We start from the raw sequence: 23,510 nt of genomic DNA, 5'->3' as shown, positions 1-23,510 counted from the left end.
TCTATGGCTAAGAGATCTTGTGGGTCTGCCAATGGGGTCTTATCCACTTACTCGGAAGAGCCTAAATGGCCTTTGTCAATGGGTGCTAATCCACTAATATGACAATACACCTGCTTTAAAAGCATATACGAGGAGCAAAAACATACATCCTGACCACCTGATCCTAACACCTGTGTTAGTTCTAAAGATTGTAAGGAGTGTCCCCAACTCCTGACAACAACCCAAAAACTGAACACCATAATATACGCACACACACAAGTACAAAAAAAAAATTTTTACACCCTTATTTGTCGGATATTTCTCAGTTCCTTCTGACAAAAAGCAACGGCCGCCTGTGCGACGTCTAGTGCCTTTGACAGTCGAAAACCAAGAACATCTCTAACTATAGGGTTTACGTACATACACATAATTAAGGATCAGTCTTTGCTCCAAGTCCCAGCACCGTATCCGCTGACACAAACGGACCGAGAGAGAAGCACTTCTCATAAGTTACCCTGACGTCCTTCAGGTAATGAGATGCAAAATCTGAATTGCATCTCCAATATGTCGCTTCAAGAATATTCTTCAGCGACATATTCCTTTGAAAGGCTAGAGACGTAGCAACCGCTCGAACTTCATGCTCTTTAACTCTAAGAAGTTGAAGGATCATCTTGGGCAATCATTGTGAGCCTCAGTAATTACACTTCTTACAAAGAAGCTAAGGCGTTCTTAGACATGGGTCCTTTTAGGATCCTTTACAGAACACCATAGACCCTGTTGACTAAACCTCCCTCCAGCTGCTTCTTTTTACTCAGTAAAATTTAAGGGCTCTGACCGGGCAAAGGGACCTCTCAATTTCTTTGCCTACTAGGTTCGACAGGCCCTTTACTTCAAAGCTCCTGGGCTAGGGATTTGAAGGATTTTCATTTTTCGCCAGAAATAAAGTCTGGAACGAACAAATGGCAGCATCTCCTTTAAAACCAAGCCTAGAATCAAGAGCGTGTATCTTGCTCGTTCTTTTGGCTGTAGCGAGAGACAACAGGAATAAACATTTTCTCGTAATGTCTCTGAAGGAGGCAGGGTGTGGGGAGGTTCGAACCTCTTCGAGGTTAGAAATTTTAGGACTACGTCCAGATTCCAGCTCGGGGTTCTAGGAGTATTGATTTTGAAGTCTCGAAAGACCGGATCAGATCATGAAGATCTTATTATCAGCTATTTTTTTTCAGGCCTCTGTCTGAAAAGACTGAAAGCATACTCCTGTATCCCTTTATAGTGGATACGGAAAGATGCAATTCCTCCCTCAAGAAAAGAAGGAAATCTGCAATTTTGTTCACAGAGGTATTGGAGGAGGACAGCTTCTTCGATTTACAATATCTCCTAAAGACTTCCCACTTCGATTGATAGACTCGTATAGTCGAAGGTCTACGGGCTCTAGCGATAGCCTTTGCAGCTTTTTGAGAAAAGCCTCTCGCTCTGACGAGTCTTTCGATAGTCGAAAGGCAGTCAGAGCGAGAGCGGGGAGGTTTTGATGATACCTCTCAAAGTGGGGTTGTCTGAGCAGATCTGCTCTGTTTGGAAGAGATCTGGGGAAGTCCACCGTCCATTCTAGTACCTCTGTGAACCAATCTTGAGCTGGCCAAAATGGGGCTATTAGAGTCATCCGCATCCCCTTTGAGGTCACGAATTTTCTGATTACTTCGCCCAGAATCTTGAATGAGGGAAAGGCATATGCATCGAGGCCCGACCAATCTAGTAGAAGGGCGTCGACAGCGAATGCTCTCGGATCCTCTACTGAAGAGCAGAAGATGTCTATCCTTTTGGAGAGGAACGTGGCAAACAGGTCTATGTGAGGTCTCCCCTATAGAGCCCAAAGACTTCGACAGATCTCTGAGTGGAGGGTCCACTCTGTGGGAAGGAACTGGTTCCTCCTGCTCAGTCTGTCTGCTCTCACATTCCTCTCTCCTTGGACAAATCTCGTGAGGAGGATGATGTTTCTCTCCTTTGCCCAGACCAAGAGATCCCTCGCCAGTTCGAAGAGGGAGAACGAATGAGTCCCGCCTCGCTTTCGGATGTATGCCAGAGCGGTGGTGTTGTCCAAGTTGACCTGGACCACCCCGTCTCTGACTATTGATTCGAAGCACTTGAGGGCAAGGTGTATGGCTATCAATTCCTTGCAGTTGTGCCATGACACCTGTTCCTTCGTCCAGGTGCCCTACACTTCTCTTGTTCCTAGCGTCGCACCCCATCCCATTTCCGAAGCGTCGGAATACAACACTTGGTTTGGGTTCAGCACGGATAAGGACACCCCCTCGTTCTTTTTGAGAGGGGTTAACCACCATCTCAAGTGATTCTTTACTTCGAGAGGTATATGGAACGAGTCCGAAAGTTGCCCTGTCTTCCAGTTCCATACTTTCTTTAAGAAGAACTGCAGGGGGCGAATGTGAAGCCTCCCTAGGGAAAAGAACTGTTCCAGCGAGGAAAGAGTCCCTAGAAGGCTCAACCATTCCCTTGCTGAACTTTGTTCCTTCCCTAAGAAGTTAGAGACTTTCATAAAGCCTCGTATGAGCCTTTCCTGCGAAGGAAAAACTCGAAAACCCCGAGAATCCATCTGAATCCCCAGATAAACCAGGTTCTGGCTGGGGATCATCTAAGACTTCTCGAGGTTTACGAGTAATCCTAGAGATCGAATCATGTCTAAGGTCGTTTTTAGGTCCTTCAAACACTGTGTCTCCGATCTGGCCCTGATTAGCCAGTCGTCTAAGTAAAGGGAGATTTTTATTCCCCTTAAATGAAGCCACTTCGCTACATTCTTCATTAGGTTCGTAAAAACCTGAGGAGCTGTGGATAGGCCGAAACACAAGGCCCTGAACTGAAAAATCTTCCCCTTCATTACGAAACGAAGGTACTTCTTTGACGAGGGATGAATGGGAACATGGAAGTAGGCGTCTTGTAAGTCCAGGGAGACCATCCAATCTCCTGGACGTAGGGCCGACATCACCGATGCAGAAGTCTCCAATGCGGGAACTTCTCCTTTTCTACAAATCGGTTTTCAGAGCACTTACATCTAGAACCGGTCTCCACCCTCCGGAAAGCCTTCGCGACTAGAAAAAGGCGGTTGTAAAATCCCGGAGAGTGTGGATCTAGCACCGGCTCGATGGCCCCCTTGTTCCACATTTCCTCTACCATCTGAAGGAGCGTGTTTCTCAGCACAGGTCTTTGTAACGAGCTGACAGTTTCCCGAGGAGTTGAAGTCAGGGAGGTCTGTCCCTGAAGGGGATGGCGATATCCCTTCCTCAGAACCAACATCGACCAAGGGTCGGCTCCTCTCTTTGCCCAGGCTTCCGAGTATTCCAGTAGCCTGGCGCCCACTAGTGTTTGGAGGTTCTGCATGTTATTTTCCCTTCTTAAAGGGATGGAAGGCTGATCTTCCTCACTTGTCAGAAGTCTTCCTTTTTGAGGGGTTCGTGTCTTGGGACCTCCACAAAAGGGCTGTTGAAACGGATGTGAGACTTTTCTTAGCAGCCGTCGTACCATTCTGTTCTTCTTTGCTGATTGGACAGAAAGTCTTGTGTCGCCTTCTCAGTAAGTGAGTGAGATATCTCCTTCACTAACTGAGAAGGGAACAGATGTTCTGATAAAGGAGCGAATAGCAAGGCAGTTTTCTCTGAGAAGGAGAAACAGCCTTGGTCAGAAAAGAACCAAAACCGTCTCTCTTTTAGTATCCCTGCTCAGAGGGAAGCCAAATTTCTCCAGAACCATCCTGGGCTGCCTTATCAATACAGGCCAGAATGCTAGAAGCACTTCTGGGCTAAGGCTTTCCGATTCTTGGGAGACTTCTTAGAAATTACCCCAAGGGACCAGTCTAAGAAATTAAATACTTCCAGCACGTGGAAAAGTCCCTTGAGGAGATGATCCAAATCAGACATGCTCCAAGTAGATCGTGCAGAGGATAAGGCTTGTCTCCTGGAAGAGTCTACCAGACTCGAGAAATCCAACTCCGCAGAAGCAGGAAGAGACAGACCCATATTCTCTCCTGTTTCGTACCAAATGCCTCTTCTACCTGACAGTCTGGCGGGAGGCATACAGAAGACAGTCTTTCCTAATTCTTTCTTGGAGTTCATCCAAGAACCGAGAGACTGGAGAGCCTTCTTCATTGAAATGGCCGGTTTCATTTTCAAGAAAGAAGAGGACTTATATGGCTTATTGCTCAAATAGAGAGACCGAGGAGAAGGCGGTGCGGCAGGGCTCAGCGACTCTCCGTATTCATGGAGCAGAAGTGCGGATAAAGTCTTATAATTCGACAGTCCTTCATTAGCAGGAGCTTTGTCTTCCGAGATATCCTCTAGCTCGAGCCCAGCTGAAGGAGAACGATCTCTTGCAACGGACAAATCCTCTGTAGGTCGCACATATTCTGAATTAAGAGAGCGTCTATTCGGGGAAGGACTGGCAGAAAAAGACTCTTTACGTTCTTTTGTAAGAGAGCTGGAAGTCCTTTCTATTCTCTTACATGATACCACCGATCTTTCCTTCTGAAGTCCCAAAGAGGAAGATTGCTTCCGAGGAGAAGAGCTCTTGGAAGGCGATACTAGCCTGGAAGGTTCCGCATGTCTGGAACGTTCCGCTTTTGTGGAAAGTTCTTCGCGCTTGGAGAGTTCCTCTTGTGCGGAAAAATCCGCTCGTCTGGAAAGTTCCGCTCGTTTGGACTGTTCCACTCTTCCGGAAAAAGATTATCGCTTGGAAAGTCCCAAGCGTCTTAAAGGCGATCCGCGCCTTGAAGTTCCCGCTTGTTCGGAAGGATCCGAGCGCTTGGAAAATTCTGCTTGAGTAAAATGCTTGGAAAGTTCCGAGCGCCTGGAAGGCGATTCATGTCTGGAAGCTTTCGTGCATCTGGAAGGTTCCGCCCGCCTGGAAAGTTTGGAACGTTCGGAATGTTCCACTCGCCTGGAAGATTCCACGCGCCTGGATAGTTCCGCGCGTCTTATGGAAAGTTCTTCCACGGGTAAGGAGAGTTCAGAATGTCCGTGATGTTCCGAGCGCTTGGAAGGAAACTCGCGTTTGGCACGTTCTGTTATCGTAGAAGATTCCGTGTGTCTGACCAGTTCCGAGCGCCTAATAGGCTCCTCACCTTTGGAAGGTGCCTCTTGCTCGGAAAAATCCATGGAAAGGTCCTTCAGCTCGTCCACTTGATTCGCAGGTTCTTCGTTCCTGGACGTTTGTGTTAGTTTTGAAGGAGCCTTACGCCTATAAAACTCTTCTCTACTCTCCTCTCTCCCAGAAAGTTCTCCTTGCCTGGAAAGGGCTTCTGTCCTAACTGGCGCTTCTCGCCAAGATGGTTCTTCCGGGCCTGAAGAAAACCACTCATCTATAGGAGCTCGTTGCTTGGGAGAAGACGGAACAATCTTAAGAACCTCTCGTTTAGAGGGAGGAACCTCTGAGAGCGCCACGGACCTCTTTATAGGAAGGGAGTTATCCTTCCTACGAGGTTTCTTGGAAAGAACAACTAATGAGGAGATCTGTTCCTGCATTTTTTGTAGGATCTGAGCAGTCGTCGCATCTCTGTCTTTGTTGGAACAAGGGGAGGGAGGAGATCTGGAAGGCGTCTGAGACTCCCAGTTACAGCACTTGGAGTCAAAAAGGTTCTCTTTTTTACCGAAGATCATCTTCTGGAAAATGTTCGGACTTGAGTCAAGAGCCGTACTTTCCAGCTCCTCTTCAAGGGGCGAGAAAGATTCGCGTCTTTCCACCCTCTTCTAGGTGAAGGCGACTCTGACGACGAAAAGCACTCGCGAAGGATGCTTTTCCTATAGCGATCCCTGGCAGTCTGAGGCGTAACAGAACCTGCCGAAGGGACGCCTGACCAGTGGGGAACCTCTACAACCTTCGTACGGCTTTCGACATTCCTTCTCCTCTGGGCCAGGGAGCTTGGAAGAGGTCTAGACCTGGAAGCATTGTAGAGCCGATCAGACGCCCCCTCCACTACACTGGGGACACTCACATCACTGTCCACTGTTAATTCACCACTCTTACCTTCTAATGCCGCCATTTTGACCTGCATTCTGAATCTGTAGGATTTAAGATGGGTGAAGGGGCAGAAATAGGGGGAGAAGGATTAATTAATGCATCATGGGGAGAAGCTAGAAAGCTAGAAACTAGTTCGCTAGACCTAGATCTACTTCGGCTTTTGGAAGCTTTCCTCAGCCTATCCCTTTCTAGCTTCTTCATATAAGAAGCACGATTCTTCCATTCTTCTGCACTCAGGTTCTCGCACTCTTTACAGGTGTTAGCAAAAGAACATTCATACTTTCTACAACGCCTGCATACAGTGTGAGGATCTACCGAAGTTTTCGGCGTTCTCACCCTGCAGCCCTCATTCACACACCTCACAACAACACTCGAGTCAGACATTCTTAGAAAAATCCAAAATCAAGTCCAAGAAACGGTCCACAATAGCGTATGCCAATACAACGATCCAGGTACGTCACCAAAAGTCGGTCAAGAAGATCAACTGCGATGAAAAAAGAATTCCAGCCAGGAGGTACCAACAACAATGTTGACAGTACCGGCGACAGAAAGAATCTGATAGAAAACGGGAATGGTTCCTATTCCTGCCACCCAGCAGCAGGACGATAGATCACCTGACCTACCTGTAGCGTGTGGCGTGAAATTTGAATTTCTGTCGGGACGACGGAGTCTAAAGCTAAGTATATATCTGACAGGTAAGTTGAATGTATAAAAATATCATTTTCATACATTCAACTTCCCTGTCAGATATATACTTAGCTGATTGACACCCTTTGGCGGAGGGTAAGAGACAGCTAACTACTGAATAGACAGGTAAACAACATATGTTGTAGGTATTTATAGACCTTGGTTCCTACCTGATTAGGTGGAAGACTTCGTGGCTACTGCCTAGGAGTTTGCTTCACCTCAAGAGCCTTAGCGAGATAGTGATCTGTGGCCAAGAGTTCTTGTGGGTCTGTCGATGGGGTCTTATCCACTTACTCGGCAGAGCCTGACTGGCATTTGTCAATGGCTAATCCACTTATATGACAACACGCCTTATTTAAGGAGCACACAACCAATCCCGATCACCCGATCCTAACACCTGTGTTAGTTCTAAGATTCCCAAGAGTTATCCCCAAACTCTTCACAAACAACCCATAACTCGAAATACACAGTCAATACGCATACACTAAAGTACAAAAAAAAAAAAAAAATTTGTACCCCTCTGATAGTCAGATACCACTGGAGTTCCTTACTGAACCGAAGTGACGGCCGCCTGACACTTCTTCCAGCAGGAAGTCAAGAACGTATCCAACAAGAGGGTTACGTACACAAAATTAAGGATCGGCGCTTGCTCCAATACCCAGAACCGTATCCGCTGACCCAAACGGACCTAGAGAAAAACATTTCTCGTACGTTACGCACACGTCCTTCAAGTAATGAGATGCAAACACCGAGTTGCACCTCCAATATGTTGCTTCCAAGATATTCTTAAGCGACATATTTCTCTGGAAGGCAACAGACGTTGCGATAGCTCTTACTTCGTGAGCTCTCACTCTCAAGAGTTTAAAAGAGTCATCTGGGCAGTTCTTATGCGCCTCCGTAACTACGCTTCTTACAAAGAAGGCCAAGGCATTCTTCAACATCGGTCTTTTGGGGTCCTTTACCAAGCACCATAGACCGTGTTGCGAACCCCCATCTGTTTCTTTCTGTCCAGATAGAATTTAAGTGCTCTGACCGGGCAGAGAGACCTCTCTGCCTCTCTACCTACTAGGCTAGCTAGGCCCTTTACCTCGAAGCTCCTGGGTCAGGGCTTCGAGGGATTCTCATTCTTTACAAGAAAAAGAGTCTGGAACGAAAAAATAGCAAAGTCTCCTTTGAAGCCTACTCTTGACTCAAGGGCGTGCAGCTCACTGATTCTCTTCGCCGTAACGAGAGACGAAAGAAATAGGCACTTCCTTGTAATGTCCCAAAAGGAAGCCCTATGAGGTGGTTCGAACCTTTCGGAAGACAGAAATTTTAGGACCACGTCCAGATTCCAGCTCGGAACTCTAGGTTCTTTTGATTTGGATGTTTCGAAAGAACGAATGAGATCGTGCAAATCTTAATTGTTAGCCAGATCTAGGCCTCTGTTCCTGAAAACGGCCGAGAGCATACTCCTGTATCCTTTGATGGTTGGTACAGAAAGATGTGATTTCTCCTTCAAGAAAAGAAGGAAATCTGCAATCTCAGTCACAGAGGTATTGGAGGAGGACAGCTTCTTCGACCTACACCAACTTCTGAACACCTCCCACTTCGATTGGTATACTCGCATAGTAGATGATCTGCGGGCTCTAGCGATTGCGCTTGCCGCCTTGCGAGAAAACCCTCTCGCTCTGACAAGTCTTTCGATAGTCGAAAGGCAGTCAGAGCAAGAGCGGGGAGGTTTTGATGGTACCTCTCGAAGTGAGGTTGTTTGAGCAGATCTGTCCTGTTTGGAAGAGAAAAAAATCTGGGGGAAGTCCCCACCGTCCACTCCATTACCTCTGTGAACCATCTCGGGCTGGCCAAAATGGCTATCAGAGTCATCCTTGTCCCCTTCGAGCCACGAACTTTCTGATCACTTCCCCCAGGATCTTGGAATGGGGGAAAAGCGTAAACATCCAGTCCAGACCAATTTAGGAGAAAGCGTCTACTGCAAAGGCTCTGGGTCGTCTGCCAGAGAGCAAAAGGTGTCTATCCTCTTGAGAGGAACGTGGCGAACAGGTCTATTAGAGGCTTCCCCCTAAAGAGACCAAAGGAACTGACACACTTCTGAGTGGAGGGTCCATTCTGTGGGAAGGACCTGGAACCTCCTGCTCAGCCTGTCCGCTCTCACGTTCCTCTCCCCTTCAGTAGTTATATTTCTTTGATCCGCCCAAATAAGAAGGTCTCTTGTCAGTTCGTAGAGAGAGAGCGAGTGAGTCCCTCCTTGTTTTCTTACATAAGCCAGAGCGGTGGTATTGTCGGAGTTTATCTGCACTACCCCGTCTCTGACTATCTGCTCGAAGCCCTTTAGAGCAAGATGAATGGCTAAGAGCTCCTTGCAATTTATGTGCCATGACACCTGCTCTTCCGACCAGGTGCCTGACACTTCTCTCGATCCTAAGGTTGCACCCCAAACAAGTCTCCGACAACGTCTGAATATAATATCAGGTTCGGGTTCCGAACTTCCAGGGACACACCTCTGTTTTCCTCGAAAGGGGGTAACCACCACCTTAAGTGATTTTTCACCTCTACAGGAATCGGAAATGTATCGGAGAGCTGTCCTGTCTTCCAATTCCAATTCCTTTTCAGGAAGAACTGTAGGGGACGGAGATGCAGTCTTCCTAGAGGAAAGAACTGTTCCAGCGAGGAAAGGGTCCCCAGAAGGCTCAACCATTCCCTCGCTGAACTGCGCTCCTTCCCTTAGAAGCTGGAGACTGCAGCGCAACCTTTTGATATTCTCTCTTAAGAAGGAAACACTCGAAAACCCCGAGAATCCATCCAAATCCCCAGATAAACCATGTTCTGGCTGGGGATCATCTGAGATTTCTCGAGGTTCACGATCAATCCTAACGACTTTGTCACGTCTAACGTTGTTGAAAGGTCCTCCAAACACTGTCTCTGCGATCTGGCCCTGATGAGCCAGTCGTCCAGGTATAGGGAGATGTTTATTCCCATCAGATGTAGATGTCTTGCTACATTCTTCATTATACTTGTGAAGACTTGAGGAGCCGTGGACAGGCCGAAACACAGGGCCCTGAACTGATAGATCCTTCCCTCCATCATTGAAACTAAGGTAAGTTATCCTCGATGAATGATGAATCAGGACGTGGAAATAGGCGTCTTGAAGATCGAGAGACATCATCCAATCTCCTTGGCGAAGGGCTGCAGGGACTGAAGCAGACGTTTCCATGCTGAACTTCTGTTTCACTACAAATCTGTTCAGCGCACTTACATCTAGTACCGGTCTCCACCCTCCGAAGCTTTCGCTATTAGAAAAAGGCGATTGTAAAACCCCGGGGAGTTGTGGTCCAGTACCAGTTTGATTGCCCTTTTGTCCCACATCGGTTCCACCATTTGACAAAGAGTATCCATCAGAACAGGGTCCTTGTATCTGGCGGACAGTTCCCTCGGTGTTGATGTCAGGGGAGGGCTGTCCTTGAATGGGATATAATATCCCTTCTTGATGACCGACATGGACCATGTGTCGGCTCCTATGCTTGCCCAGGCTTCCGCAAATTCTTGTAGCCTGGCACCTACTGGTGTTTGGAGGATCACTTTCTCATTTCCCCTTTTTAAAGGGTCGGAAGGAAGCTCTACCTCTTCTTTCCGTAGTCTTTATTTTGGAAATTGTTCTAGCAGGAGGACCTCCTCGAAAGGGCTGTTGCTGCGGTGGATGAGCCCCTTTCTTCTCTTCATTGGCCACAGGCCTATTCTTCCTCGATGACTGCCTGAGGAGATCTTGAGTCGCCTTCTCAGTTAGCGAATGTGAAATGTCCTTCACCAACTGAGAAGGGAACAAATGCTCTGAAAGAGGGGGAAAAAAGCAATGCGGCTCTGTGAAGGAGAGACGGCCTTAGTGAGAAAAGCACTATAAACTGCCCTCTTCTTTATCATCCCCGCACCAAAGAGGGAGGAGACCTCTGCCGAACCATCCTGAACTGCTTTGTCGATGCATGTAAGTATGCTATGCAAAGTCTCTAGGTTTAGGCCTTCCTCTTCATGGGTCTTTTTGGCCAAAACCCCAAGGGACCAATCCAGGAAATTGAAAACCTCCAAGACGTGGAACAGCCCCTTGAGGAGATGGTCCATTTCCGAAAGGCCCCATGTTGCTCAGGCCGAGTTCAAAGCGTGCCTTCTCGAGGAGTCTACGAGACTCGAGAAGTCTGATTCAGCCGAAGTAGGCAGAGACAATCCCATATTTTCTCCAGTCTCATACCATATGCCTCTTCTCGCCCGTCAGTTTGGCCAGCCATTCATACACCGACGTCCTCCCAGTTTCCTTTTAGTTTTAATCCAGGAATCCAGAGACTGCAGGGCCCTCTTCATCGATATGGCCAGTCTCATCTTAAGGAAGGATGAAGAATTTAGAGATTTAGCGCTTGAAAATAGAGAGCGCGGAAAAGGAGCAGCAGCTGGAGTCAAAGAATCTCCATATTCTTCTAGAAGGAGAGAAGTAAGAACCTTATAGTTCGACAGACCTTCTTTGTTAATTACCTCATCCTCCGATACTTCCTCAAGTCGAGAGGATCGGAAGGAGAATGCTCCCTTCTTTCGCCTGTCTGTTCCTTGGACTTTTTCCTTTCCGTCGAAGAGAACTTCTAACAGGTTTGATTGGGACTAAGAGATTTGTCTCCCTAACGCCTGTCCATAGGCGAATCTTGACTAATTGGCGCCTGGCGCCTATCAGGCTCTTCGCGCATAGTAGGTGCCTGGCAGGCTCTTCGCGCCTGGCAGGCGCATTACTCCTGGCAGGTGCTTCTCGCCTGGCAGGAGCCTCACACTTGTTTGAATCCTCCATCCTAGCTGGCGCCTGGCGCCTGGTTGGCGTTTGGCGCCTGGAATGATCTTGGATAAAATCAGGCACTTTGCACCTGGCTGGCTCATCCCTTCCTGTGAGAACTTCATTGTCATCATAATCCTCACTCTCAGGTGTTGTCTGGCGCCTGCTTGGTGCCTGGCGCCTGGCAGGAGCTTCTTCCTCTTCTACCTCTCGCCTGCCTCGTGCTTCGCTCCCCCCAGAGATGGCCGCCAGTGCGACAACTCCCCTGGAAGACTCGTTGCAACTGACAGGAGATCGGAGTCTTGATCTTTTGACAGGAAGCTTGTCGTCCTTTCTACGAGGAGGCTCCTTGGAAAGGACTCCTACCAAAGACACTAGTTGTTCTTGCAGGTTCATCAAAATCTTCTTGGTTGAAGACTCCCTTTCTTCTTCAAAAGCAGGAGAGGGAGATCTGGAAGGCGCTTGAGGCTCCCTTACAGCAAAAGGAGTTAACTCCTGTCTAGCTCTCTTTATGACCGAAGGTGCTTCTTCTTCGGAAAAGCGCTCGGGGCTAGAGTTCAACTCAGGCTCTTTCCAGTTCCTCTTTAACGGACGGGAAAGCTTCGTATCCTTCCATCCTCGTTTCGGTGAGGGAGATCCCGATGAAGAAAAGCACTCACGTAGGACGCTTTTTCTGTAGCGATCCCTGGAAGTCTGAGATGTAACAGATTCTGCCGAAGGGACGCCTGATCGTTAGGGATTCTCCACAACCTCCGTACGGCTTTCAACTTTCCTTCTCCTCTGGGCCAGGGAGCTTGGAAGAGGTCTAGGCCTGGGAGCGTCGCAGAGACGACCAGACGCCCCCTCCACTACACTGGGGACACTTAGATCACTGGAAATATCACCTTCACTTTGCTTACCTTCTAATGCAGCCATTTTCTCTTGCAGTTTTTGAAGGGAAGCCTTGAGGTCTGCAATTTCAGAAGACGAATCAGTAGGATTAGCAACCAGTGATCGGCCTGATAAAGATTGAGGATCATAATGAGCAGAAGCAGCTACAGAGCTAGACAAGGGTTCGTTAGATCTAGATCTACTAAGGCTTTTATAAGCCACTTTCCTCTCTCTATCCCTCTCTAACTTCTTCAAGTAAGAAGTTAAAGTCTTCCATTCATTCGCCCTCAACCTCTCACACTCATTACATGTGTTATCAAAAGAACATTCAACAGCTCTACATCATCGGCATACAGTGTGAGGATCTACCAAAGCCTTCGGAATCCTCACCTTGCAGCCTTCATTCACACACACTCTGAAACCAACACTTGAGTCAGACATATTCAAGAAAAATCCAAAGCCAAGTCCAAAAACAATTCCACAATAGCGAATGCCAAACAACGATCCAAGTACGTCACTAAAAATCAGTCGAAAGATGATCAAAAGCGTTGAAAAAAGAATACCAGTCAGGAGGTAGTAACAACAATGTTGACACCACCGGCGACAGAGAAAATCTGATAGAAAACGGGAATGGTTCCTAGTCCTGCCACCCAGAGCAGGGCGGTAGATCACCTGACCTACCTGTAGCGAGTGCCGCGAAATTTGAATTTCTGTCGGGGACGACGAAGTCTATAGCTAAGTATATATCTGACAGGGAAGTTGAATGTATGAAAACATACTACACAAGCTGTCTTTGAAGGCTTGGCTCCCACTGGGCTTTGAAAAAAAAGAAAAAAAAACTTTACAATCACCACACACACCAAATACTTTTGTAATGCTTCGTTCTTACGTTCTCTCATACATTTAGAAGACACTAGACGTTCGACTTCCGAGTGCCAACTGTGCCTACACGAGTCGGATGTTGAGTCAGTTGATGAAAAATCATGAACATTCAACTGGATGTTTTCAGTAGCTGTCCTCAAAGTCCTGGGAGCAAACAACAGGCTTGGTTGAGGGGGCAGTTGCTCAGGGGCAAACCTCATTACCCTCCATTGAACTTATGGTTTGCCTCTTCCCAGATGTAGGGGAGTACATATAGTGACCTTTGGCTACGAGTGCCACTGGAACGGACAGCCACCTCCTCTACTGACAGAGACACAATACTAGGATCCATACCCATGAAGTCAGTGCAAGCGCACTTTATGGACTCCTTTTTTAATTGCTGTCCATCGAAACCTGCAGACAACTCCTCCCATTGGAGTGACAGCAAAGGAGGTTCCGCAGGGGGAAGGAACAAGAAGGATTGGATATCAAAGGTGTCATCAGGGGAGTTACCACTGGACAACACCTTGGAGGCCTTCTTGTATTTCCTCCTCTGGAAGAACTTCTCCTATTGCACAGGCAACCAGTCACAACCCTCACCAGACATAGATGGTTCAGAGTCATAGTCATGCCCTCTACAACTAGCGCAGAGGGCATGAGGGTCAACATCCACAGACAAGCGGTAGCAACTGCTGGGTTTTGAGGCAGTACCAGGGCAGACAGGCTGGGTACTGTCCTTCAGCTCAGGTTTAAATCATTCATGGATTTGCATACTTCTTCACAAACACACAAATAATCACAGCAAGATATTATATCAACCACAAAATAAACAAGCAACAATCCCACCAAGAATGATGATGAGAGAAACAGAGCAAAATGACAGACAGGGCAGAGGATACAAACATTTCACATCGCACAGCAGCCAAAAGCAAAGTGAATGCTTACCGTTTGGGTGGGCGGAACTCCCATCAGTTGAACGGTAATTAACTACCCAACCACCTTGTTTAAAAGTTAAATGGCCGTTTCCAGCTGCAGTGATGCTTTCCTTATGAGAGCTGATGGTTTGCATATTGTGTAGGAACAACTAATACTTATGCTTCTGCTTACAAGGGAAGCTTGTCATGTCTCTAACTAATGATACTTAAAATCTATATTTAACAGGATTACTATGTATTTAAATACCATTATATATAATCTTTAGAGAAACTGCAAAATACAATCATTTTGAATATATTAACTTTAAAATATTAGTTGTGCTCTAGCCTTGAGCTTCACATTCTCTTGGTTTGGCAATTATTAGAACAGCCAAATTGTGAAAATAAGTAACTTTGAACTAAGAACAATAATCACAATGCACCTTACCTTGTACTTTCTCTTTGGTGGGCAATATATAATTTCATTGGAATCAATTCTCTGGATGACGAGTGGATCATCTCCAACACCAAAGGACATGAAATTATCATTGCCTTGGTCCATCATTGTCTTTCATATGCCAAACATCACTGGAGATCAAATATATCAATTAACACTTCTACATTACTTATGTCAGTGCAATTAATGTTTAAATCTTCAATATTAGGGCAACGACATCCTACCAATCAGGGATGTTGATTAAAAAAATTTTTATCTTAAAAATTGGATTTTTTTTACATTTAAATCAGATTTATTTGATTTAAATCAATTTCTAATTATATTTTTTATCTAAATAAAAACATTTTCAGTTTAGTTAATAATATTTAAAGACCTACTTGTGTGGCTAGAGCCATTGCTGTGACTATGTAGATCAAGTATAAAGGGATAAATTTATAGCTGCTGGGGGCAGTCAAGTTCACTTTTTCAATTATATTTTTCATTCAAATTATATTTTTTTATTTAAATCAGATTTTTTTTTATCAGATTTGTTAATTTCTTTATATTATTTTTTTATATTATTTATGTGTGAAAATTCTGAAGACACCATTGGAAAGAACAGGCAAAACTCTATTAGGATAGCTATTCAAATAAAATTTACGACAAATTGTTAATGTTAATAATTATCATAAATAATGATCAGGTTATTTTTACCAACATATTTCCATGTATCTCTGAGTTTTTTAGGTATGAAAATTCTGAAGGCACCATTGTAAAGAGCAGACAAACCTCTACTAGGCTGGCTAAATTGTTGAAACCACGAATGAGATCAACAACTTTCGAGAAGGAAGACAGAAACTCCCGCGTGTCCCCCTCCTGCTCTGGCACCGGCAACCAAAGACGAGAAGGATGTGTAGGCTCTTGTAACGTGCCTTCTTCACCAAAATTCACAGAAGGGTTAGTAGCCAAACAGTCTGAAACCCCTACTAACCTATCTGGGCTGGGTCCAAGCGTCAGCCTCCGAGACGGACGCAAAGTAACACTAGGCACATCACTTACCTCAACAGGTGACTCCTGACGTTCATGAACAGACACAGTCGTGGCGGCTGTACATACGTGAGATGGGGGGGAAACTCGAGCACTCGAGATTGACCGAGAATCCCTTATAGTGGAAGTCTTGGAACCAGTTAGAGAGGCAGGCAAACACTCCAGCTGCACCACCTCCGTGCTCACTACCTTCGACATCTTGACAGGCGCCTTCAGATCTTAACGGTGCGAATAGGCCTTGGAGAAGAAGGGGCACTACTATCACGTGCACGGACAGCGGAGGTTGTAACAAGCTCGCAATGTGCAAGGACAGAAGGGTGGGGGGGGGGGGGGTTGCACATACGAGATTCGGTCGGTGAAGCAACCCCTGCAGAACACAATTCACTAACACTGCTCGAAACCACAGCTCTCGGGAACATGTCTGCACTGTTCCTCCCTCGACGGCGAAGGAAGGGCAAAGTCCTTAGCCTTCCAATGCTTAATACGCCAACGAGGCTATAGAAGGGGGAAGGGAGAGGAAGACAGCACTAGCTTCTTGATGCGCACTCTTCTCAGAAGGCGGGGACGAAGCAACGCGTTTCCTACCAGTCCTCCTAACTGATAAGGCAGCCAACTTCACATGCAATACAGAGTCCAGCCTCTGAAGCACTGCCTGGCATATGAACTTGGACTGATGTGCCAGAGAAGGCTCCGAAGACAAGGAAGGGAGATATTTCAAACTGGGCGGCAGTGATGACGTCGCAGATAAGTGGGGCGGATCGGAGGAGGCAACTGGGAGATACGTCATCGATGAGAGTGACATCACAGCTTCCCCTCTGTGCGAGGGGGAAAGAGACACCACTGGCAGAGGAATACACAAAGATGGACCCTGTGATGTCATCAACAGGGTTGACGCCGCAGCGTTACTCCGATACAAAGGGACAGGAGACACCGGCGGAGCAATACAAGATGGCCGACTGCTCCCACCTGCGGAGATGAGGCCGGGAGGAGGGGGTTTGGCCTGGCTGGACCGCGAAGGGGGGGTGCGAGCCTCCACAAAATGCGCTAGTATCCCCCCCAAGGACGGGGTACCCCCTAGCCCAAGCGGCTTCCAAATCACTGCCGTTTTGGATGCCTCCAACTCTGGAAGAGAACTGAGAATCAACCTGGACCAGATTCCGGATTTTCTCAACAAACTCAGAGATGAAGCTGAAGCAGGCATTGGTCCAGCGCTCAGTATGAGCGACAGTATAGGCTAGGCTATGAAGCTCGCTGACTCGCTTGGAGGAAGCAAGGACGAGAAGAAAATGATATTGTTATGATACAATAAAGTTTGTTCATACTTACCTGGCAGATATATATATAGCTGTATTTTCTGAAGTCCGACAGAATTTAAAAAAAACTTCCGACACACGCAGTGGTCGGCCAGGTGGTTAGTACCCATTCCCAAGCCGCTGGGGGAGGCGGGTATCAGGAACCATTCCATATTTTCTATTCATAATTTTTATTTCCACTGTCCCCCTGAGGGGAGGTGGGTGGTACTTGATTATATATATCTGCCAGGTAAGTATGAACAAACTTTATTGTATCATAACAATATCATTTTGTTCATGAAACTTACCTGTCAGATATATATATAGCTGAATCCCACCGTTGGAGGTGGGAAGGGACAGAATAGAAGGATTTTGGGAAACAAATGCATGCAGATGATTTACATCTTGGTTCCACCTGTTAGCATAGCGGACTTCGTGATTACTGTCACCCAAGTCTGCTTCTGCTTTACTAGAGTGCCAGCGAGGTAGAGACCTATAAAGCTGGTGCACTCCAGATGATCTGTCAACGGGGGCGTGACCACAATGTGACTACCATATTGACCATACCATGAGGGCTAAGAAGTAAAATAAATATATATATAAATATATATATCACCACCTGACCAACCTAGCCAAAGTTAAGGTGTGTTAACTAAGGCTTAAGAGTTAAGAAGTCGCCGTTGTCGGCGACTCAACAACTAAATTAAGAGCTCTTCCTAACCATTTTCTACAGGATAGGATGAGTGGTACTTCTTGCCCCCAAGATTGTGTCTGCAGACACGTATGGCCCTAGCGAGCAGCAGATCTCATATGCCATCTTCACATCTCGCAGGGAGTGTGAAGTGAACACAGAGTTGCTTCGCTAAAACATGGTACTCAGGATGTTGCTGAGTGCCATGCCTCTGTTGAAATGCTTCCGAGGCCGCGCGCCCTCACCTCGTGAGCATTCAGATAAAAAGATTTCAAATCTTTGTCCAAACACAATGAAGGAGCATTTTTGAAAGAACTCCTTAACACTAAAGCCAGGTGTTCTTCGCATATGGGCAAGTCTGGTCTTTTTCGGAACACTGCAGATTGCCCGAATGACTTCGACTTTCTTGAGTTTTATGTAGATAAAAATTTGGAGAGACCTGACAGGGCACAGGAGGACTCTCTCTGGCTCCTGCCCACTAACTTGTGCCATCCTTGCTTCCAAGCTCCTGGCCCAAGGACAAAACGGGTTTCCATTCTTAGGCCACAACGAAAGGCTTAGAGAGCACAACCGCCTTGTGTTCTCTAAAGCCAAAACTTGTGACGATGGCTTAAAAATCTCACTAACCCTCTTTGTCGTATCTAGGGTGGTTAGAAGAAGGCCTTCCTGATCACATGCAAGAAGTTAACAGGTAGGAGAGGTTCGAATGCTTTGACATCAAGAACTTCAGACTACGTCTAAGTTCCATATTGAAAGCTTCGATCCGGACAAGCACAGTCAGTCCGTCTGTACTAAAGTCAGGGTGACCGACCAGTTTGACCAGTCAGACGAATCAAGGACAGCAAGGCTGTACCCTTGAAGACCATAAGGCACTATTCTTCGCTGAAGGATGAGTGTCTGGACTGCCTGGGTCGATTCAATCTAAGCAAACCTTGGGGGGGGTGTCAACGCAACCACGTCGTCAGCCGAATCAACTCCTGGACTCGAGCTTCTGGTGCCAGGAGGAGGAAAGGGCAATGAAGGGCAAAAGCCGATTCAGTCCCGAAGGAAGAATGCCTGACCGTCCACCTGGTCTCATGTTACACGATCATCGGGGGTGTATAAACGCAACCGACTTCGTCAACAAGAAAACTCAGGGCTACTATATGTCGCCTGATCTCGCACGAGTGTCTGACTCCGAGAAAACAGGTGAGACAAAAAGTAGATGGTGAGCGAGTTTCGAGATTCCATCACAAGAACTCAAAGATCGTGAAGGGCTTTGTTGTTTGACAGACGCAAATCTCTGAGCCCAAAACCCAAAAGCCGTCAACAACATATTTGCGTATTCTTTAATAGTTTGTGACTGCCAGCTTATCCCATTCTTCAGACGGAAATGGAAGACGGTAATCTTATTCCTGTCAACATCTCGATAGTCTGAACGTTGTCAGACTCAGAGCGGAGAGGTTATAGGTACCTTTCGAGTTAGAGTAGAACCGACTCTCTCGGAAAAGGTCCTTGGAAAGTGAACTAGGAAGGATGTGGCCTCTGTGAATCCAGGATCCTGAAGGCCAACATGGGGCGATCAGCGTCATTGTCGCTCCCTGTGACGTCATAAATCCTCATTACATTTCCTAAGCGATTGAAAAAGGGGAAAAGAGACTAAACATCCATCCCGTTTAATATCATAGGATGGCGTTTAGTGGTACCGATCCCGGATCGAGAAAAAGGGAGCAGAGAAGAAGAAGCCTCTTCGTCCTCAACATATAGAAGAGAAGAATGAAAGGGCGTCCCTAAAGTCTCCACAACTCTCAACATACTTCTAAAGAAAGATTCCACTCGGAAGTCAAAAGTTGCTGCCGTCGATCGAGACGATTCGTACGGACTTTTGCAATCCTGTAACGAACCTCTAGAGGATCGTTTACATTCTACGCCTGTTGTTATAATAGGCTCTTTCTCGTGAACTCGAGCAGGGACGAGAGAAGATACTTCTTAAGATATGAGAGAGCTGTGGAATATCAGAGTTGATGTGGACCACTGGTTTCCAAAAACTCGTTTCGAGGACTGGAGGGACGAACCGAATTGCATTTACTTCTTTCAGATTAAGATCCAGGACATCTGAAACACTATCCAGATGTCCGGCACCTTCTTTCTATCATGACGCACTGAGAGATGTTCAGAATAATTCCTAGATCTAGAATAATTTTTCAGTTTCCCGGTAGGAAAAAACTGTGGTCTGAATTGCAGTCTATTCGGGGAAACAACTTCTTCAGGAAGGAAATGGTCCCCAGCAAGCTCATCCATTCCTACCCCGAGTATGCTTACTTCCCTATAAGGCTGCGCTTTGCCTAAGCAGGAGAGCATATAAAAGTGCAATGTTGTGGTAGACTCGTAGTTCTATACCGTGCCGGTAACGAGCACCGAAAGGATTGAGATAACTCTGTTGAACATAGTAAGGCAAACGAATGCAACGTTTAATCATTCACGTAAGAAATCCCCTCAATCTTAGCTAAAGTCCGTGATTGTAGGACAGATATACAGTTAGTCAGTCAATCCCGCAGGAGAGACGTAAACCCGCCAGCACAGAGATACGGTTTTAGTCAGTCAATCCCCGCAGGAGAGAGAGACGTAACCTCCGCGCATGAGAGCGCACGATCTGTTACTGCGTTGGAACTTGGACAGTCAGACACAGCAGCAGCCAGCAGTTTACGAACGTCGTCTCTTAACTTTATGTCTGGGTTGCCATCTACCCTATTCTACGAAGAAATAGGTGCGTTATTTTTTGAGCAAAAAGACACTCTCAAGCTGGTATATTTAAGCGAAACAGAAAACGCTAAATATAGATGCGTTTGTGTCGTCAGAACACTACCATACAACGGTAAAAGATAAATCGGAAACTCCTGGAAGGCTGCAGGGAGTAAACGATTAAATGTCCTTAAAATAAGGTCAATAGACCTCTCGGTTGCCATCCGAAGAGGATCAACTACAGCAAGCGTGTATGACTTGAACCAACCATAGAAAAATAACGCAAGGCAAAATATTTTATTATATCACAATAAAGTTTGTTCATACTTACCTGGCAGACATATATATAGCTGAATTTCGGAAGTACAGCTACTATATCTGACAGGCAAGTTTTCATGAACAAAACTTAGAGAATCGAAGCAGACAGCTCAAGCTTCTTATGTTATTGGACATAAGCGTTCATTGACGTAGTCTACAAGTCTATTTCTTGTACGAGTCTGCGAATGACGAATGAGAGCTCTTCCGAATCTTGTCAATAAGAGCTTATTCGCTTACGCAATATCAAGTTAAAGGAGATGTTTGTCAATGAGAAAAACTAACCCATTTACGGGACAAAGAGATATTTTGTCAATGAGGGGATACCCACTTACTTGACAAAACGATAGTATATTGTCAATGGGGGAAAGTCACTGAATTGACAAAACGTAATCCAGAAGTCGAGCATTTTATTTTTCTGATTCCCGTCTCAAACGAGAAAGGGGCAAGAATCTGTTAAGAGACAGGGCTTACGGCAGGTAGAACGACGATGTTCAATTCGGCAGCGTAGTCCCGACTAGAAACTAACAAAATCTATCATCAGAAAAACCCTTTCAGATGGGCTAAAAAGCTTGCAAAAATTATCCTGGGAAGAGGAAGAAACTCTCCAACCAGCTTCCTCTCCCGTATCACAACTAATGCCTGCTAAAGCTTAAAAAATTTATTGGCAGTATGGCAAAGGTGGCAAAGGAAGTCCTGTCTTGCGCTTTCCTGAAAAGCGTCCTTTTTTGATGAATGCCTTTGCAAGAATCCTACTGAACGTCGCCGAGACGTCGAGCCTTTACATAACCCGTACTGCCTTATCGCAAAGTCTTGACTGCGGTATGAGAAAACGAGATCTTCCCTTGAGCTTTCCTTAACTCCATCCACCTTTGCGAAAAGCAATATAATATTGACAGAGACCTCTTGAATTCACGAAACCCGAGGTCTTGCTGGGTTCGAAGACGAAGTTGTCTGTTCACTTTAAGCTTCCTCCCCCCCCCGAAGCACTGCTTACTTCACATTCTTGCGGCTCAAAACTTAACAAGAGCTTTGAAGTCTGAAGAGTTCAACAGAAACGTTCAGCCAGGAGACAAACCTGGTGTACGCTGGCGCGCGCTCGGCGTCCATTTGCGAGGACGCTCGGCGTCCTGGCGCGCGCTCGGCGTCCCACTAGCGAGGACGCTCGGCGTCCACTGGCGCGCGCCTGGCGTCCATCCGAGCGTCCCGTTCAAGCCGAGCGTCAAAAGAAGCGTGCAGAAAATCGTCACGCTCCTGACCGGCGTCAAAACAAGCGAGAGAAACTGCCTTCTTTTTCATATTTCTCGTGGAAATACGTACACGTGATCAGGCGACGTTCGCCTTCTTACTTCTCACTGAAACGCATAACGAGAGTGAGGGGACGTGAAGCGTCCTCTTCATAAAGCTTCTATTTAGAGGGCGCGAGTCCTTCGAGATTCGTGCACGTGCACGAATCTTCCGCAGCCTGGGAAACGTCAACAGGTCCTACCGAAGGGACGCCAGATCGATGTGGGTTCCCCCAAGTAAGCCCTCCTACGGGCTTTCGGACATGGCCCTCCTCCCTCGTCCATGGGAGTCCGACAGAGGTCCAAGGCCTAAGGAGGCGTTGATGGGGCTGGATCTGACATTCCCTCCTGACGAGAGAGAGGACGTGAAGCGTCCTCTTCTCTAAAGCTTCTTAGAGGGCACGAGTCCTTCCGAGAGCTCCAACCCTTGCGCGGGGGGGGATGACGCCTCGGAGGACGAGAAGCAATACTTCAGGATTCGTGCACGTGCACGAACTTTGGCAGTCTGGGGATTTTCATCAGAAACTGCCGAAGGCACGCCAGATCGGTGGGGGTTCCTCGTAACCCTCCTTCGGCTTTCGACATGCCCTCTCCCTGTGGTCCTGGGAGTCCGACAGAGGTCTAGACCTAGAGGCGTTATAAGGCCGATCTGACGCACCTCCACTACACAAGGGGCACTGTCAACTAAGCACTTAGAGCCACTTCAACTATTTGCTCTCTAAAGCAAGCACTTTCGATTCTAAGTTACGAAACGAAAGAGTATAAGAGAAAAGGGCAATAACCTCTACAGACACTGTTTTGTTTTAAGGGCCCAAAGGCAACAGTTAACAAGGGTTAGGAGTAACAATAACAGAAGTAGCCTCCTTCACAACAATGAAGGTGAAGCGAATCACCTCTCGCAGACATATTCATAACCCGTAGGCCATACTATAGGGTTAGGCAAAATAAAGTCTACAGGAAGGTTCAGGCAGGTCCCCACTTTTACCCTGACTTTTGTTTTACTGATTAATTGCGTAACCATACGAATCATACTTTTTCCTTACGGAATTAGACATGTTTACTGATTATTGCGTACATACGAATCATACGTCTTCCTTACGAAATAGACAAAGTCTCACACTCCTTACATGGCAAATCTCAACAAAGAAGCAAGACCCAAACCCCTCGTGCATACCAAGTGCGGATCTACCGAAGCTTTCGGTAGCCACACCCTATCTTTGCAGACAACACCCTCTGAAACTAGCCTAACTAGATTCAGATATCTTATGCAAAAATGAATCAAATTCAAATCAATTTAAGATAGCGTATGCCTAGCCACAAATCCAAGTAAATGAATCAAAAGACAATTAGGATACTTAGCGGCAATGAAGTTTCCAAAATCCTAAGACGGAGGTACTGAAAACATGTGTTTTCAGCACCGGCGACAGAAAAATTATGAATAGAAAATGGGAATGGTTCCTGATACCCGCCTCCCAGCGGCGGGAATGGGTACTAACCACCTGGCCGACATGCGTGTGTCGGAAGTTTTTTTTAAATTCTGTCGGACTTCAGAAAATACAGCTATATATATATCTGACAGGTAAGTTTCA

At 46.5% G+C, this 23,510-nt stretch overlaps 1 pseudogene across 1 annotated transcript in view; it reads right to left on the bottom strand.

The window, feature by feature from the left end:
• The window catches only part of LOC135217146 (serine/threonine-protein kinase stk11-like), a 154,517-nt pseudogene extending 139,794 nt beyond the window's left edge, over nt 1-14,723 (bottom strand). The window contains exon 1 of the transcript XR_010315061.1: nt 14,582-14,723. The product of XR_010315061.1 is annotated as a serine/threonine-protein kinase stk11-like (transcript). The remainder of the gene's footprint in view (nt 1-14,581) is intronic.
• Nucleotides 14,724-23,510: the final 8,787 nt, after the last annotated feature.

Source organism: Macrobrachium nipponense, chromosome 7 (genome assembly GCF_015104395.2).
Source record: "Macrobrachium nipponense isolate FS-2020 chromosome 7, ASM1510439v2, whole genome shotgun sequence".
NCBI lineage: Eukaryota > Metazoa > Arthropoda > Malacostraca > Decapoda > Palaemonidae > Macrobrachium > Macrobrachium nipponense.
This window is presented reverse-complemented; position numbering and strand designations above follow the sequence as displayed.